We start from the raw sequence: 19,338 nt of genomic DNA on the forward strand, positions 1-19,338 counted from the left end.
CTTAAAGCTCCTCATTGCTCTAGGAAGGCCAAACAACATTCAAGTTCAGAAAAAACTAGATTCATTTCTATAACCTAAAGTAGCTTTCTTTAGGATAAAGAAGACTTAGATATAGAGGGTTTTCTCTCACTCCTGTTTTTCTATACAAAAATTTGCTGTGGATATTTTCTCCTTTCGACCCTCATCCCCTTGACAGATGCTGGTACTGAGATGCATGTTTTGTGCAAATGTCTCAGTTTCTGTCAAAACCCCAGTTTTTGCTGTTGAACAGATATACTGAAAGAAGAAGAGAGAAAAATAACTTCCTAGAAGATCTTAGCTTGTTTAGAACTAAAAACCATAACATTGGTCATATTAATGGATGGTAAGATCCAATTGCTTAAGTTGTACGCCAATATACTCTCAAATATTTGTAAAAATATTTCATTTTCAAAGTGTAAAATATTGCAGATCAATTACTGAAATCAGCACAGCTTCCATCTGCTTTTGCTTACAGGATTATAGTTTCACATTGCCTAGAAATTTCTCTCAATTATGCCTAAATGAATTTTGTTGTTAAAAAAAAGCGTCCTACATTGAGAAATAGAGTTAGATCGTTGAGACTGATTTGGCAACAGCTAATATTTCTGGCTTTTGCCCAGCAAAATACTTCCTTGAATCACTTCCTAGCTTTGTTAAGCATCTATCTGAATATATAATTTGATTATGAGTCAACTGGTGAATAAAATGGTAAAATGTTGTTTTCTCATCTCAATGCTTATTTCATAACTTTCCACAGAGATAAAAGTTTCCAGCATTTACTCCATCCTGTTTCTAGAGCTAAAAACCAGTAAAGAAGCATACCCCATTTTCTAACTCTCCAGGTTCTGGAAACATCTCATTAACTCTTTACCACAAGTCAGGAGTATTTAAGAAGAAAATAGGCTAGAGAAGAGTTTGGTTCTGTTACTCCTAAGGCTTATTTTACCAAAGCACTTCTTTTCCTAATGATCACTTCTGACAAAAACGTACCAATGAGAGGTTCATTATGAACACGGACACACAGATTCATATTCCTCCCCTTTCCAGGGAGGGCTGCTATGGGCTCTTCAGTTCATGTTAACCAGTCACCTGATATTACAAATACTCCTGCACCACACTGCACAGCTAAACCACACAAATCACAACCCTACTTCACCAAACACTTATTAGATCACTGATGCTGGAGAATACACTGGGGAGCCAAACTAACCACTAAGCTGGGAATCCTGCCATGCCTGGGAACAATGCATCATCGTGATCATCTTTTCCAAAAAGTCCTTAATACTATAATCTATACTGTTGAGAGCACTACTGTAATTACTGCTTTTCCTCCCAACCCCTCTCAGTCCTTAAAAAGGATCCACCATTTTCAGTAACAGAGAACTGCCTGTTGCTGGCTTGATAGATGTTCTTGGAACAGAATTCTGTCTCATACCTCAGTAAATCTCTGAGACTGAAATGAATTCATAGAAAAACCTAATGTGACATAATGCAGCATGACTGATGAAATGCAGTATGCTGCAGTACTACCCTATATCTAGTCCTCTGGAAACAGCTCTGAAATTAATCTCTCTATGCTGGAGGAGGAGGAGAAAAAAAAATAAATACACTTTCTTCTCTTTTCATCTTCTTAGTAAATTGCATAAATAACTACAAGGACCCCAAAGTGGTGAACTGCTACATAAAATGAAGCTGAAGCAGAATTTGCTGCCAGTGCAGACAGGAAAATTGTTTTTTTGTTTGTTTTGGATTTTTTTTTTTTTTTTCAAAAACAGGACAAATCTGCAGTACAAGGACTGTGCCTCATGTTTTGAGAACATTTAGATTTCGAGAGAGGGATAGGGTCACCTTAATTTTTAAAGGGACGGGGGACATTCCCAGATGAAAAATACTTACCCTGAATAAATCAGGCAAAGAAAAAGCACTTTTGAAGATTGAATTGATTTCTTCTTAGACTTGTCAGCATGTGTATACTTTTCTAGTCTCCACGATTAGGACAGTAGAAAGTGATCAGCTCTGCTTCACTTCTATGTACAGTCATTTTCACTTTTAGATTCCTAATGAAATAATACATGACCTGCAAATAATACTAAGTAATCTGATCTGCTATGAAAAGTTCCTACTTTAAAAAAAAAAAAAAATCAAGAAAATAATTCTGTTGATTGCAAGACTAATGTCTTTTCTACCAGTTTCTAGAGTATGCCCAAATTTGACCACATTCATTTCATGAGGGTTTTGTGTTTGTTGTTTTTAACGGTATGATTAAGTTAACATTAAATGACAAAGAAATATGTCATTGCCCTTCCCTCGCATCAGCAGAAGGTAAAGGAGAAAAAGGAGACCAATTACTATCACAAAAAAGAGAAAGAGGGAGGAAAGTCAAGACTTCAGGTATTCATATGTTGGATTTTATGGAAGGGAAAAATTTGAGGACAATTATCATAATTCATGCATATTTCTGGACAAATGAATACATGATTAGGTAGTTATTAAGGTTGATTTGACATAGTTGATTTAAAGCTTGAAAAACAGCGGACACCTTGTGACGCGATCTCTGCAGCAGTAGAGAAAAATATTTAAAGAAATCTAATAGTCTAAAAAGAGTTCTTCATAAATAGCAAGCTGACAAACTTCAGTGTCTGTGGAGCATCAACAGGTACAAAGTACTAAGCTTGATCTCTGCACCATAAAATACTTCTTGCAGTCTTCTAGGTGATGAGGCTTTAGTCCTACTTTCCATCCCTTCAGCTCTTCCTTCATCCCCTAACAGAGCAAGGCCAATAGATTTACTTGCTTTGCAGGACCCATATATTTAAGATAAAAGTTTCCTTTTTCCTTCACATGACTTCAGAGTTCTTTGAATCAGGGCTATGTGAAGTCCAACAAAAGCAAAGACCCAGTTTAGTTCTCTGTAATGGGATGCAGCATTAAAATCCATATATATTTGAAAAATAATGAAATAACACATCTAACTTTAAGTCAAACATGACTAAGGGCTTTGCATCTCTAAAAGAAAGCTGGTATCTGTTTTGAGAGGCAGACAGAATATTTGCTTCCAAGTATAACTGGGCAGGGATGAGAGAAATAACAAAACAAACACAGGGAAACATGGAACATTTTCTAATAGAATATTTTCCAAAGGTTCAGTCTTTCCACCTTTCAAGATAAACCTCTCGACTTTGCTTTGACATTAATTTCTGATAAATGCCTCAGGTTTACCTTGGCATTTAACAAAGCAGCAGGAGACCATTATCCTGTGACAACGCTCTATTCCACAGATACTATCTCTTAATTGGAGAAAATTTCTCTTCATCTGAAAATATTTGGCAAGGTTTCCCATAAAAGCTATAGTATATCTAAGTTGTAAGCTTTAATGAGATAGGGAATAAAATACCCAGAGCAGATGTAAATCAAATCTTTCCTATCAAGTTGCAGAAAACAAGCCCATTGTTGCAGACACCATTGTGAACCCCAGCATTTAATTATTTATACAAAGTACTTGTGTGATAGGATATTCAGAAGGATGGTCAGTACTATAGATAATGCACATAATTTGTTTGTAAAGCAAAGCAAACAGACACTAATGTCATTGTTGTCAGAATTGCAAAAATTATTTTAATTGCTTTCATACAAACATAACATCAGTAGCCTTCCTGTCATAAACAGAAGGAGAGACAACAGGAGGCCGGAGGGAGGTGGAATAAATCTAAAGCAGCTGACTTAGATTTACAGGAGATTAATACTCTAGCTCCCAGGTTCTGTCATTAATCTGCTTTGCTTCTCCTTGGTTCTCAGCTAAGAACTTCATGTTTTTATCTCTTCACTTCTGCTAGACACAAGAAAACCAATGTCAATTGCCCTGTCAGTCTGTTTAACTTCACAGCCAGAACTGGCATGGCTGCCTGTACAATACAGTTGTACAGTGTGGGACAACTTAAAGCTTAAAAACTTAGACCACAATTTTGATTCCACTGCTACATCTACCACCTCAAATGACTGTTCTGTGCAACAGTAGTCAATATAGTATCTTCTACAGCATTAGTATTATGTTCAGTTCAACCTAATACTTCTTTGTCTCAGTTCTGTATCTTGGAATAAACTCATGATTACCTAGCACGCATGGTCTTTGACCATTACTGCCTTCTGTACAACTGGAGTGAGTCCCTTACTTATAGGGGTTTGAAAGTCATATGCTCTATCTAGTTATTTCTACTGAAGTAGAATTAGAAGAAATAGAAATAGTAGATCCATTTTTCCTACTAATCCCAATCTTTTACAGGTTAACTAACTGTTTCCCAAGTGGTAGCTTATCATACGCTTAGCTGAAGTTCAGAAAATCACATCTACTGCCTCTCTACTGTCTAGATTATCACATATCTTCAAGAGTGCTTTCTCTTACATTTCATTTAGGGAATGTGATTTTATCTGTGCTTACATGGAAAGTAAGACTTTACATCTGTGTTATTTCCTTCCATGCTAAAAAATCAACATACTTCAAAACATGTTGATGACAATTAAGCATCTGCTCATCTACAATTCAAATACATCAAGTTCTAAGCTGTGTTTTGATAAATATATATATAATTATTAAATTTTACCCCACATTTCCCAAAATTAAGGGTAAATTTCAGCTCCAGCAGTGGAGTCAGGGAAACACATCCCACAACAACAGATTTAATTATTAGAACAGAAAAAGTTTTAATCTTATTTTCTTTTGTAATGTAGATTTAAAAATCACTTAAATGAATGGGTTTAAGTTGACAAGAGGGGCAAAGGAAAGCTGAGAACATGTATAAGTTCCAAGAACAAACTGTCCTTGGGATAAATACAACATTGTGATGTAAAGGGATGAGTCTGATGACGCTTTTTGCTCACACTGTGCACCAAGTTTCACAAACTATCTGTATTACATCTACATAGACCCAGCTTCTGGTTCCCCACACCGGCCCCATTTGTTGGGACTAGATGAATCAGTGGGAAAAAACGCCTCCATTCTCTTCTACTACAGCAACAAACCCCCTGCCCATTCCTTTCTGCCATCAACTACAACTCCCACTGAGAATGATAACAAGGAATGTGAGGCACAACAAAAGCTACACAGCTGTGTGTGCACACAACCGCTCCCTTCTTATTTTGTTATGGAAAGCAATTTGAAACTTGGCCTCACATGTAAAAGCAGTGACACTGATAGTGTAATAGGTTATTCTGTATCTTCTCATATCAGGAACAAGTAAGATACAAATAGAAGTGAGTATACATGTTCTGCTGCAACTACTAAGGCCTTTTTCTCCCACAACTAAAGCAAAGAATCCATATGGATTAATGGTATTTTTAAATAGAAAACTTCCATGTAGCCAGTCTGATAGCCCAACACGTGTATACTACTTTTCCTAATCCTTTTGCTGTCTTAATTTAAAAAACAAACAAGCAAAAATCTTCTGTCTACCTGTCCTTCCATCTCATCCTCTTTCCTTCTTATAAAGAACTTAAAAAATACTTGGAGCTGGTTGCTCAGCTTGTATCCTGATTAATTTGACTGTAAAATAGGAAAGGGAGGATGCATACCCTGCTTCCATGTGTTGCTAAGGTCTGTTAGCACTTCTCTCAGTCAGCCACACTTTTACATTAAAGCAGTACAGATATTACTAAATGCAATAAAGTGTACAATACTGTTAGACTGAGAGTGCCATGGACATGGTATTTTGTAATGAATAAATTCTATTCATAGCTACACACTCTCAGAGATACCATTTTTCTCTTTCAGTTACATGTAACCATCTGGTTTAGTTAATGCTCATATTTTCAACAATACAGGAGAAAAAGAAAAAAGAAATTCATGGTTCACTTACAGGAACTGGCAAAGATTTTTATTTGAGTGAGATTTTTTGAATTCTCTAACCCCCAAAATACTTCATTCTCAGCCACTTTATAAGCATTTAAAATTTGTGAGATACAGCCAGTCCTGAGAGCACAACTTCAAAATAAGCACTATAAATCCATGTTGCCACTGTGAGCATATGCAGCACAAACATCTTATCTAGACCTAAGTTTGTCGACTTAGCACATTGTACTTGATGCTGTGTGTCACCTGTCTCTTGTTTGTCTATGGATTAGCACAAAAATGTCATTGCAAACTAAGTGAATAGGGCACAGACTAAGCACCTGCCACTTTTAAAACTCTTTAGAAGACTCTCTTGTTTATTTTGCAAGCACCCAGGGGTGCAGTCAAATAACTGCATTGAAACAAACAATACTGGTGATTATTAAGGAGGCTTTTCACATGAAAATTCACTTCAGAAAAAAAAAAAAATGTTTTGCAGATGTAGAGAAGAAAACTGTATCACTAAGAATGACTCAAAATACTTTGGTGGACCAAAACACCTTTATTTTTCTCTTGGCAATCTGCCAAGTTCAGTGTCGGTTTGAAAAGAATTCTATAGCTGGAGGCTAAAGCAGAAACTGCAATGATTTAAAAGAGAATTGGCTACAGTAAGAATGATAATGCACCATATCGTTAAAATGCAACTGGCATCTTAGCCTCCCTACAGCTCTTGAAAATGTGCTTACTCCTCAACTATTTACCAAGAAAGGAGCAGAAACAATTGAAATCACACAATACAGAGAAAGTGTTTAAAGAACTTAGAAAAGAAGTACACGCAGAATAATTTGCTGGCAGTGCTGTTAAAATAACGATGCATTATACATGGCTAGATTACAAAGAAAGGCATATGGAAATATGTAAATTAATATAGCACCATATCCATTCATCTCAAACATATAGGCAAGTGAATTAATAATGAAGGTCCACTTACATTTCAGAATTAAAGCTTTACTTGCAGCTCATGGATTAAACATTCAAATATTGTAGGCCTGATAATATTCACATTTTAATGCTTGGAGGATCATCGACTATTCTCTAAATTGTTTGAGAAATTAGATTTGAATGTATTTGCATCAAAGCCTTGTATAGTGGTCTCCTCTGGAAGGCTGCTTTGCAAGACAGATTTACAGAAAATAGCTATAGTTTCACAGTGAAGGAAGTGTACAGAAAGGCCTTCAGCATTTTCAGATAGCAGACTTGGTTATTCAGATGCTGCTTACCCTAACAAGATAATGATATGCAGGCTTGAGTCAGAAAACTGTGCAACTCTTTCTCAGGTTCACAGGGAAGAATTTATTTATGCCTAGATGCTTAACTTGCAAACTCTGTTGGTAAGATTTCCCTCACAAAATTCAGTCTGACAGATCTCATTTGTTCAGTAGTTGGGTCCAGCTTTACAATTAAAATAGAGCTGCTCCACTCAGCATTTATAAATGACAGCAGGTGCCATAGCAACATGATTACAAGTTTCCATCAATTTGTAGAGCTGAGTAAATAATTATCAGTGAATAATTAACTAAGCAAAATTAGCCTCTTTTTCTGCTTCCAGCATGTCCACAAGCAGATTGTATTTTCTCAAATGTATTCCTTATTTAAACCACATGGAAGCACTCCAGACCCCACAGAACCAGATCTTCAACAAGCTCTAACTTTGTATAAAATAGATTACCACCTAAAAAAACAAAAAACATGCAGGACTTCCCACAGGAAGTGGGAAAAAGGCAGGACTTGGGTGAGGGAAGCATTAGGATTTAAGCATTTCAATATTTTCTCTCATTCATCAGTATGCTGTGAGCATGTGCACAAACTCCCTAACACCCAACATTTCACAGAATCACACAGAATGGCCCAGGTTGGAATGGACCTCAAGCATCATGAATCTCCAAATTGCCACTGCCACCACTGCACCTTCCCCACCTCTCCAGGCAGAGCCACCAATCCTCACAATTAACACTAGACCAGGCTGCCCAGAGCCCTCATCCAACCTAGCCTTGAACACCTCCAGGGACAGGGCATCCACAACCTCTCTGGGCAGAACAACCTCTCATAGTGGTACTTCCAGAACTTCCCCTGATGTCCAACCAAAATCTTCCCTCCTACAACTTAAAACCATTTCTCCTTACCCTGCTGTTTTCTACCCTTTCAAAGAGTTTACTCCCCTCCCATTTATAGGCTCCATTTAGGTACTGAAAGGCTACAATTAGGTCACCCCACAGCCTTCTTTTCTTCAGGCTGAGCAAGCCCAGGTCCCTCAGCCTGTCTTCACAAGGGAGGTGCTCCAGCCCTCCAAGTATTTTTGACACTGCTCATTACCAGCCTCCACCTGGACACAGAACCATGGCCTCTGTCTAAGGCCTTTCAATCAATTCCTTATCCACCAGGTGGTCCACCCATCAAATCCACATTCCCCCAATTTGAAGATAAGGATGGGGGACCATGTCACATGTCAAAGGCCTTGCTCAAGTCCAAGTAAATAACATCAGTCACCAGAGGTAATGTCTTTGAAGACTCAAATTTGTGGAATGGAAAAAGATTGGTTGGCCCACCTGTCAGAAGAAAAAAAGCTCCTCAAGAAGTACAGGAGGATAGGATACAAAACTTAACCAAGGTGCTAGAGACTTCTACTCTATTTGCATCAAAACAGAATGCAAAGGAGAGTTACGCAAGCTCCTGGTAAAATAAACCAGGAAAATATAAACTATTTAGAAGACTTAGGAGAAACAGTGTTAATCACAACAACAACAAAAAGTATCTCTGTGGTTGCTACCAGAGGTGGAGGACTCTACAATAATAGAGAATTCTGAACACGACAGCCAATATTTTACTGTGTCTTGAATTTGATCAGGAACAGAATGGACTGATAGACCTAACATGAATTGATTCTGAGGAAATTCAACATCTGAGTAAATCCCTCTTAGATAGTGAAACTGTAGCCTTGGGTGCAAAAAAAGAATCTGCTTTTCCTCAGAACAGAAAATTTGGAATTGGAAGAGGGTGCATTAACTCTTAAATATAAATCACAAATGCAAAAGAATGTGCAATTTTATTAAAGCCAAACAGAAGCAGGAAAGGCAAACAAACAAAAAAAAAAAGCAAGTTGCAGTCTATTTCAAGAAAACACAAGGCTAAATTTAATGACAGTTTCTCTTCTGGACTTGGAGAAAAAAGAAGGCACCTGACTTAAAAGCAGAACTAGAAAAAGTACTGGAAGAGAACTTACTCCTAGAAAAACACAAAACTATCAGAGTTTCAGTCTCTACCAAATACTGTTGAGATGCAGCAGAGAGATTCTTGAGAAACATGAGAAGTTATGCTTACTGAAATTGGAATGAGAAAAGCTGTTCTCCGCAGCAGCTGATAATGAAGTTAAGTTTAACTATATGACTGAGGAAATTGAAAAAATATATATATACATATATCAAAAGAAGAGATAGCAGATGCGCAATAAAATACATAAACTCTGATCAGGAATATGTAGCACTTAAACAGCTCCATGAAGAACTAGAACAAAAATACGTAGCTGTGTCAGAAAACTGTCTAAATACACAGAATCTAAAACAGTTTGGGATTATGTGAAATTAGAGCTTTCTAATAAAATGAAAGAATTGGAAGAAAAGACAGCAGAGCACAAACATTGTCTTCATGTAAAAGAAGAGCATGCTCAGGCTCATCAGAAGCTAAATGAAATGGAACAATTAAAAGAGCAAGAAAAGATTACATAAGCAAGATTGGAGACTAAGGATTCAGAACACCAGGCAGTTCTTCAGCAGCTTAGTGGATGCTCAGAAGAAATAAAAACTCTCACTTAGGAAAGAGATCACCTGAAACAAAAAGAGGAATCTCTCCAAGCTGAGACAAACCAGCTCAAAGACAGCAGAGGTTCACTCGCTATGCTCATCTCTTTGAGGCTGGTTAGAGTACAACTTGAGTTGCAATCTGCCCAGTGGGTTACTTGGCACCATGCAAATAAAACCTAAGTTTGCTAAAACTGACAAAAGTACATTCCAGTATCTGTCAGCCCTACCCAAATAAACATCTTGAGACAGTACCAGCTATCGCCATCTCAAATGGACCCCAAAGCTTTCATTGTCAAAATGCTGCTTTGCACTTCTTGGTAGAAATGTTTCAACTATTAACACTAGGAAATAAGGGTGTTCTGTACTTCCCACTCAGCTTATCTGATATGCAGAAATCAACTTCTACAAAGGCAAAAGCAACTTATGGAGATATTCACTCATTTAGTCATATCTGAAGTCTTGACCAGCTCTCCAAAAATCATGTTTTCTTTTTACGCACTCTAATTCCTTTTATATCAAACTGTAAAAGATGAAGTAAATCTGTGAAATTAAGCCTTTGTGGAACCCAACACCAACCAAGTATACATGTATGAAAAATAAAGATGAAGCAGTAAAGTATCCATTCTGATTTAATGTTTTTAGCCATGTCTGAAAACAGTGTTTCTGAAACCTTCAGTTAGCTGTTAGTGTTACTGAAACACTTCACTTTCCATGACAACTTTATACTACTAGTGCTGAACTAACTGCTCCAAGATCAAGTAGGAAAAGCTGTAAATAGTAGCTTTCTGTTCACCTCAACATTATCCCAAATGACAACTCCAGGCTTGATTTTACTGCCTATGGACCAATTCCAATCTGGTAAAGAAAAGTTTCTGCCTTTCCACATATTTAGGCCGGGAGGGAAGACTACAAGATATTTCACTGATGATATTACATCTTTATATCATCTGATTTCCATTCAGATTTCCAGTCTATAATCCATTTGATTACATTTATCCGACAGATTAATCTGAGTGAATATTAACTGCCACTGACTCACTCAGGACAGGACAACAGCTATTTGCTAAATAAACCATTGAAAACCAAGGCCACAACAGTCCATTCACCATCTCTTAACAAGGTCTTCTCCATTTCACTACTGCTCCTACAGTGCACCACAATGCTGTCCTATGATCCTACATCTTGATCAGTCTCCAGATAGGTCTCTTTAACAAACTGCTGTAACTTTTATGCAGTTTTAACATGTGTCACCTGGGTACCTTCTCCTTCAGCCTGCACTTGGAGCTAGCCCCAGGGCACAAGTGCACTGTTTGTAATAAAAGCAGTACTAACCCATCTTATATAGCATCTGTTGCTTTACTACTTTTTTTCCTGGGGACAAATGAATGAAAACATTAGTGAGCCTTTTCAGATGTCCTAGCATGCCAAGAACCTGGTGTCAGAGAGATCCAAGCCTTTCTAACAAACAGAAAACAACACAAGAACTCTGGCTCACCACTGGTACAAAAGTAAAAGCATTCTCCTGTTTATGGTGTAATGATCTGTCTGGCAGCATTTCTACTAAAGAAGCACTCTCCACACAGCAGTGCAGCAAAACCTTAAGAACTCCAGAGAAAGGTCCATTTATTCACTATTGGTACTTTTTTCAGAAGGCCACAAATAATGTCAAAGATCTACTGGGCTATGTAGAGTAGAACAAAGGAACCTGTACCCTAAAGAGTTTATTGCAGAACACACTTTTAAACAATCTTTTAAAGATTCATCATCAGAAATTATTCAGCACAGTTTTCTGAGAAGCTGTCTATTCCTGTTAAAACAAAGCAAAAGGAAACAAAACGGTGAAGTAGAAGTGTGGCCGTTTAAACACTGATATTTTCATTCTGCATGCTCTACAACAAGCATTAAGAATCACTTCAAAACAGAAAGAAGTCCTAGGATACTGTATCATTTTATATGTCTGTAGGGAACAGGCCTATAATAAATCTAACTGGATATTACCACAGCTACTCATGAAAAGCCTGAAACCACTCTCACCAGAGATAAAGATGTACTTTTTATAAATACATCTTAACTATGAACATATTGGCCAGTGTAACATCTGAAATCTAAATGTGTCATTGTAGATTGAGTCATTTTATGTCTTCACTTAGCTGTTAAAAAATAACACACACACAAAAAAAACCTCACCAACTACCAACTGTGAAAACTGAAGGGGAGGGGAGGAAGTGGAGAAGCAAAAACATGCTTAGAATAAGGCAAATATGATTCAGAAACATAACCTGACCTCTACGTTCACCTCTCTCCAGCAGCAGGAAAAAAAAAAAAAAGCACCAACTTACAGTAAAAGGAGACTTTTGAGCCTTCAGGCATCTGAAAACACCTGAAAAATGGTTCACATCATCTGGAAGTATTATGCCAACACAAAAACAGATAATAGCATATCATCGTTATCCACTAAACCCATATTCAATTATGATTTTTAATTAGGGGTCAGGTAAAAGTAGTACTATTTGTTGACTTGGGTGCAATCAGGTACATCTGGCTCTGAGACTGACTTTCTGAATACCCTTTAACAAGTCCCTTAACCTCAGCCTCAGTTTCCCAGTTTATTAAGGCACATATTTCTCTAGCTCCTAGGGAAAAGGAGATTAGTTCTTAGCATAACATAACTTCCATAGGACATTACTGCCAACAAAATGAAGAAGAAACCACCACTTTTTTTTTTTTTTTTTTTTTTCAGCTCTTTTCAGGGTCTGTCAAGATTGCTTGAAATATCCCAGAAGGCAATTTTTCCTTATTCACTGAGCATTTTTCAGTAGACAAATGTAGTTTGCAGTTTCTACAGGTCTCTGCAGGAAATGTCATAGTTGTCTTTCGTATGTTTTTCCTTCTACCCTTTTGATCCTCAGACTATGAATGAAGTACTGGCCTCCTAAGAATAAGATTAAAGCCCTTTTAACATCCCAGAATAAAGACAGGTTTGTGTACATATTGCATATATCCTTAAACATCACAAGAACCTCACAGTGAAGAATGCATTTGCTTCATAATCAAGAAATATCAGTATTAAATTCTACGAGAGCTCTTGCCAGTTCACCCATGTACAGGATCTACACCCCACACCACAGAAAATCATTACATGGTAGAAATGAAAACTCAAAATGGCACCGTCTGAAGAGGCTGATTCTCAACCAGAAAGCATATTTTGTGGCCCTGAAAGTCAGGACAGCCTTTATCAGATTGCTTTACACTTCTACTCATCCTACTCTCTACTTGCCCCTGCTTCCCATCCTTACTAACTATTCCCTGGTTAGAGAATTATGCATCAAGAACGATCTGCCAAGGCAGCTGAAGCTGTGCAATGAAGGCCTGCCTTTATTGCATGAAGTTTGTACACACACACAAAAAAAAAAAAAATCCTGGAAGAGAACCTAACAGAACATGTGATTTATTTATTTATTTTTTAAACTCATGATATTACATGCCTTGGTTTGTATTACAGCATGCTTTTGGCTGATCTGGCTCTCCTAGTATTCAGCCCTAAATACACTGTATATAAAAACAAGCCACTAGGTCAAGCTGCAAAAGTCATTTTCACTATTTGCGATGCTTCCTGATGCACTTCTACAATTCCTCCCATGAGTTTGGACATGAAGGCTGAAAGGATGGCTTGCAAAATACCTGTATCCTTAGAAAATTAAATGTAACATTTGAGCGTAACAAGGTAACAACTAATGTTCCCATCAGCCTAATTTTCCAGCCATTTATGCTAGAATAGAGCAAAATCAGTCCCACAAATTGCACTTAGTACCACTGTATGCTATAGATTGCTAATCTAATTGTTTTTCTGGAAGACATCACTGTCCACTCAACAACAATTCACTGGATAAAATGAAGACCCTTATTTTACTGAGTGAAATGAAGATCAAGATATGCAGAAACATAGATGAATTTAGATGCGATGCTATTACTAAATATTTATGCCACAGATTTTTAGTATTTTAAATAATAACAAAGAGTCTGGAACTCTGTTGTGCCAGAGTTTAAATCTCCATTAAATTCACAGAACATTTCCAGAATCAACACAAAATCAGTTCAAACATTACTGTGGCTCCTAGAAAACCACTGTCACCACAGTACACAAGTAGCATATGCATTTTCTGGGCTATGTACCAACAGTGGCCTTCATAGATGAGATCAACGCACAATCCAAAATGTTAAAAAGAACCTGAGAACATTTCAGCAGATGAAGAGTCATTCCAATTTCACTTTCTCTTTCAACCTTCCTTACCCAAAGACAGGTATTCCAGATATATATGTAATGCAGAACAGCTAACACAGACAGCGATAGATTGACACAGCACTTATCTAAATGGAAACTGAGATTCCAGGATACCTACTGCACTCCAACTGATAGGACCTTCAGAACCTCTGAGTCAAAAATGACTTCACAAAACCACAACAGCACATCTCACCTTTACCGATGTTGTATAAGCTAGTTTATAGTACTGTGTCACAGGCATATCACCCAGACTTTTCTATTTCAGCTGAAAGAAAATCCACTATCTGATAAGCTAACATGATGAATGTTCCAAGGAACTGCAAAACTAAGTAGAAAACCCAGGGGCCTCTGAACCAAACTGCTGGATTTTTTGGTTGGGTTTTTTTGTTTGTTTGTTTTGGTGTTTTTTTTTTTTGGGGGGGGGGGGTGGGGGCTGGAGGGGGGGGAAGGTCATGGTTTGTTTTGTATATTATTTTTTTTGGAAGATTCCTCAAAGATATAACATATTTTGCAAGTACTATAAACTTGTGTATACATATACATTTTCCTGCCTATTCAGTGTACTCTGAAAATTCTGAATAATTGGAACATAAAATCCATAACGTGTGAGAAAAAAAAAACTACCATACCTGTTCCTAAGAAACACAAATTCAGTGCCATACAAACTGATTTTAAGACAATCTCAAAAAAAACCTGACTATTTAACAACAGCTTTCCAAACATACTCACTGACTTCAAAAACTACACAAAATTGGAATAAGGTCTTGTACCACCTATTCATTTGTCCTCATTCTTCTCGCAATAAAAGAACATAACATTCCATTGTCATAAGTACTACATAGATATACTGACACTACAAAGCACCTAAACAGCCGAGGAGTTCTGTGTGCTTCATACATACACAAGGAATAGAACCTAATACCACTCTAGTATCTGACAGGAAATAAGGAGTATAAATTGATGTGATTTCTTTTTAAAATTTAATGTCCTGATATAGAAATATTTGAAGATCTCCTAAGCTCCCTACACTCCTCCTTCCTTGGGAGAATTGTATGAAGCACGCACATAATTCCAAGCATCATTTCCACAGTAAAATTCTTTTGACAAGGGAAAAAGTCTGTGTGACAAATAGACGAGTCGCTCATATTTTACCAACCAGAGATATGTTAAACAGATGGAGGAATATACCAAGTAGAATCCAAACCTCCAGAGATGCATTTTAGACAGTGACTTAATTTTAAATTTCTTTAAATCACATACTTTTTGAACTTTAGCAATTACAGTGTCTTAAATAGCAATGAAGAATGAACCACAAAAGATCTGTAGATCTGTAGCTACAGCTCTGCACAGATAAGTATTAAAATAAATAATATACAAATGATGGCACCCCACTGTGCTTCCACATCTAGCTGAACCAGCTTATCAAGAGCTATTTTAAACAGCTTTGAGATATATGGTGTTCCTTCACAGACCTGGACTGACAGCAGAAAATAAAAAGCAGCACAACTCTTAGAAGTGACTGTGTGACTGTAACACACACACAGCAAAAAAGCAATAACCACCACAAAACACTACCAACAACACAGTAAACTTCTGACCTAGAAGCTAAGAAAAAAAAAATTACTTGAACAGACATACAGAATGATAAAATATATGGAATGGTGACTGGAGAAGTCCACAAGTACTCTTAAGAATACCAGACATACCAGAGGACAGATTCATCACATAGCAGGCTCCATCACACACTCTAAAGAGCACTCAATTCACACTTTATTGCTAAAGCTTCTGCCAAATGTGTCATATCATTAAAGAAATTTATCTAAGCTCATGAAGAAATAGACAAACCTGAAAGTTCTTTGAGAAATACGGATTTACTGATTAGAGGCCATAATAGTTTTTCATATCAGTGAGCAGCGTTGACATGTAATAGTGTAAAACCAAAAATGAAAAACTGAATTAGGAAGTTGAGAACTTAGAAATATAGTACAGAAGCTTAGAAGAAAGCATATCATCCTTTAGAACACGTTTAAAGTTTTGGGTAAGTCCTAAAAACAGAAACTGAAAATACCTTACCTAACAGAAGAGTTCACCTGCATACAGTAACTGCTGCACATCAACACTATTTTACAAGTTCTCTTGCACCACAGTTACTACAGGCTCAAGATTTTTTACTTAATGTTCATATTTATTTACTCTTGAGCCATAGGATAGGCATTCTGTTCCTATGGCTACAAACAAGGAATCATTTCCAAATACTATAATCTGTACAAAAGAGGAGGGGTAACAAAGCTTTTAATGGGAAGGAGGTTTTGCTGAAGGAAGATTTTTGTATACAGACAATCAAGTCAACTACAAAAACAAGGGAGCCATACATCACAGCATCCATAAGCTCATCAGTAGCATTCTCTCACACATTATTTCATGCCAGGTATAAGATCCCACCGAGAAGAGATGTTTGCTAGACAGTAAATCTCAAGTATCACACAGAATTTAAGGATGGGGGTTTTCTTTATTTACCACTTCCAAAACTGAATTTTTAAAGGCAAAAAAACAAAAAAAACACTAAAAAAAACACCACAAAAAAAAAAACACAACAAAAACAAACCACAAGAACAAAGACAAATACAGGAAAAAAAAAAAAAGAGAGCTATTGCTAGATTCTAAGTGGACTATTAACAGTTCACTTCAAATATCAGGTAGATAGAGACAGATTATATGAGTATTAAATGTAAACTTGTTACTAACTTTGGAAAAAGAAAACCACAGAACTTTGCTATTTAGAGTAAACTTGAGAAATTCACCCATTTCCTACAACAAAGGCCTCAGAAGATAATGTATGTTACTCTAACCTTAATTTTAGAAACCCTATTAGCAATTTCAGGGCCATAAAAACTAATGGAAACATGAAGAAAAACAAACATCATCCTTCCTGTCTCCCCATGCTTGAGATGAAAGCAAAAATCAAGTTGAAACCAATGATCAAATCAAGGTAGTCAGATGGTTAAGAAAATAAGAGTAAGTGTTAATTCATCCTCAAGGTGCAACTTACCTCATAACAGTCTACAAAACATTTAACAGAAATATTCCAGGAAGTGATAAAACTATCCACATATACTCCAGAAGACATAAAATTCAAGACTCCAGTAGCTTTATAACAACACTATTCTTTTTCCTTCAATGAGCTACTAAAAAGTTGTTATACAGAGATGCATCTTCTTGGGTAACGCGTAACAAACCCACAAATGCTATTCCACATGTAATCAGTGTTACTTTTAGTTAAAGATACATAATTCCATATAATGAAGAGAAAATAAAATTTAAAAAGAAATAATATTAAATTTTAATATTTTACATACCAGATTATACCATGGAGAAAAATCAAGAAAACTTACCTCTGTCTTTACTCCACACGTCCACTTCATAAACACTGAAGAGCTAGAAGAACAGAAAATACAGGCTTGATGAAGGGCTTCAGTACTACAATAATTTACACAGAAGATGTTCTTCAGCAGGTATAACCATGCTGATGCTGCACTTACAAAGCCCTTATATGGGTCTACATGATAAAACACATCATAGCTTCTACAGAAAAATCACTACCTCTTTAATCTATTGGGGGGAAAAAAAAAGTTACCTGCATGTGTTTCTAATCAGCTGGAATATTACATCAGTCAGCTCAAGAAGCCTGACAGAAACATTGTTACCTGTTCTACCCTTACAACATACACTTTCAAGTGAGCACAGAGTAAAGATTTGATGCAGCTGTAATGAACTCTTCAGCTGGTGGTTCCAGGCAATAATCAGAGTTCTAGGGCACTTTATGTTTGATTAGAAATGGCACAATTCACACTCTTAAAGTGGTTTAAGATCCCCTAACCAGCTATTTCCATTTCCAGGCCCCTACTCCAGTAGATCCTTATTTGAGATCAGCCATCAACACTATTCTAGCTTTGTGACAAATTAGCTCTGTCCTGAAGCATGAAGACAGAAAGTCACAGTGTGCACCTCCACTGCAAGATGAGTCAACAGCAAAGTCACTAACAATGAATATGAAATTAAATTTCTAATTTTCTTCCTAAGATACAACTAATATAACCTCAAACTAGTTGGGAAACAAAGAAGTTAGATCATGGTGGATATTCCTCACAGCAGTAATAACTTACACCACTGCAAAACAAGCTGAGTTCCCAAACTCACACTAGAGAACCTTTAGTGCTGCATTAAAACAAATGCGTTTAAGATAATTTACAAGCTTTTTGACCTCTTAGTGATTGTTTTTGTCCAAGTCCATATCTATTAAACACTGCCATTGAGGGCTGTATAAAAGATTTAATGAAACACGGTCAATCTTTTCTTCTTTTTAAATGTATTCAATATACAAAATGTTGAAAAATCACTCCCTGAAATTAATCTACTCCCCTGCAATCAAATTTTAGGTTACATTTAACAAATGACCTTTTCCTCCTAAGGGGGTGTGCAGTCAACACAGTACATTTGAAAAGAGCATTGTAGTGAGATAACAAAGGAACAAACAGAGAAGGAATGCTCACCTGTATCTGAAGATGTAGGCTTACAATGAAAAGGTCCACAAAGGAGGGATCTCCAGAACTAGATCCTTTCCTAATGGCAGTCAGCCCTTAAATGGGGTCTGAGAGGTGGAACAAGGTTCCACCGTCCCAGCTGAATTGCCTTCACCTGTGCTCCCAGGGCTGACCCAGTCTTTGTCTCAGGTGATCAATCAGAGGTGCAGGCCATGACTCAATGATTCCCATATGGAGGGTAATCAATATTCATGGTTTTCTTCCCTGTCCTGTGCAACTACTGTCAGAAATCCATAAAACCAAAGAAAGAAGAAGGTGCTTACTTAGAAAAGTGTACTTAATGTACTTGTATGCTTAATTTCTTGCTTGTAAGTGTAGTGACTCTTCCCTCCATGATAGTTCAGTAGCTCACCTAACACAGGACAAACATTTCTGGATCTTTCTGACAGGAAGTTGAGCGCATGCATGTAGCTGAGTTAGTCTGCAGCAGTCATGGCTGCTGTCCCTTCTCCCTCAGGATGTGGTGTATATTCTCCTCAGGGCCCAGAGAAAACACCCTCATATACCTCTGCAATTAAACAGTTTGGCTGAGGGAGGCCTTAAATATTTCTGGGAAAGGGAAATTCAGAGCTTCTCAGGGCAACATGGTCTTGTTATCCCTTTTCTTCATCCCTTGCAGCCACTTTGCACATTGGTACAGAAAAGAAGCAAAAGAAGAAATATTACTTGCAGACAGTGACCAGCTGAAGATATAGGCAGCGTACCCATCCGTGTGGTCAAGCTGGTTTTGCCACCCTGGCTCACACATGCCATGGC

General features: G+C 37.1%; 1 long non-coding RNA gene across 1 annotated transcript; it reads right to left on the reverse strand.

Moving 5' to 3' along the window:
* Positions 1-3,725: 3,725 nt before the first annotated feature.
* LOC140257087 (uncharacterized) lies at positions 3,726-18,577 on the reverse strand. The gene is made up of 3 exons (XR_011904950.1): positions 18,532-18,577; positions 17,374-17,416; positions 3,726-3,847 (listed from the first exon to the last, which is right to left on the reverse strand). It is a non-coding gene; the product is annotated as an uncharacterized lncRNA (long non-coding RNA).
* Between the last annotated feature and the right edge of the window lie 761 nt (positions 18,578-19,338).

The sequence above is a fragment of the Excalfactoria chinensis genome, chromosome 11, assembly GCF_039878825.1.
Source record: "Excalfactoria chinensis isolate bCotChi1 chromosome 11, bCotChi1.hap2, whole genome shotgun sequence".
Lineage (NCBI taxonomy): Eukaryota > Metazoa > Chordata > Aves > Galliformes > Phasianidae > Excalfactoria > Excalfactoria chinensis.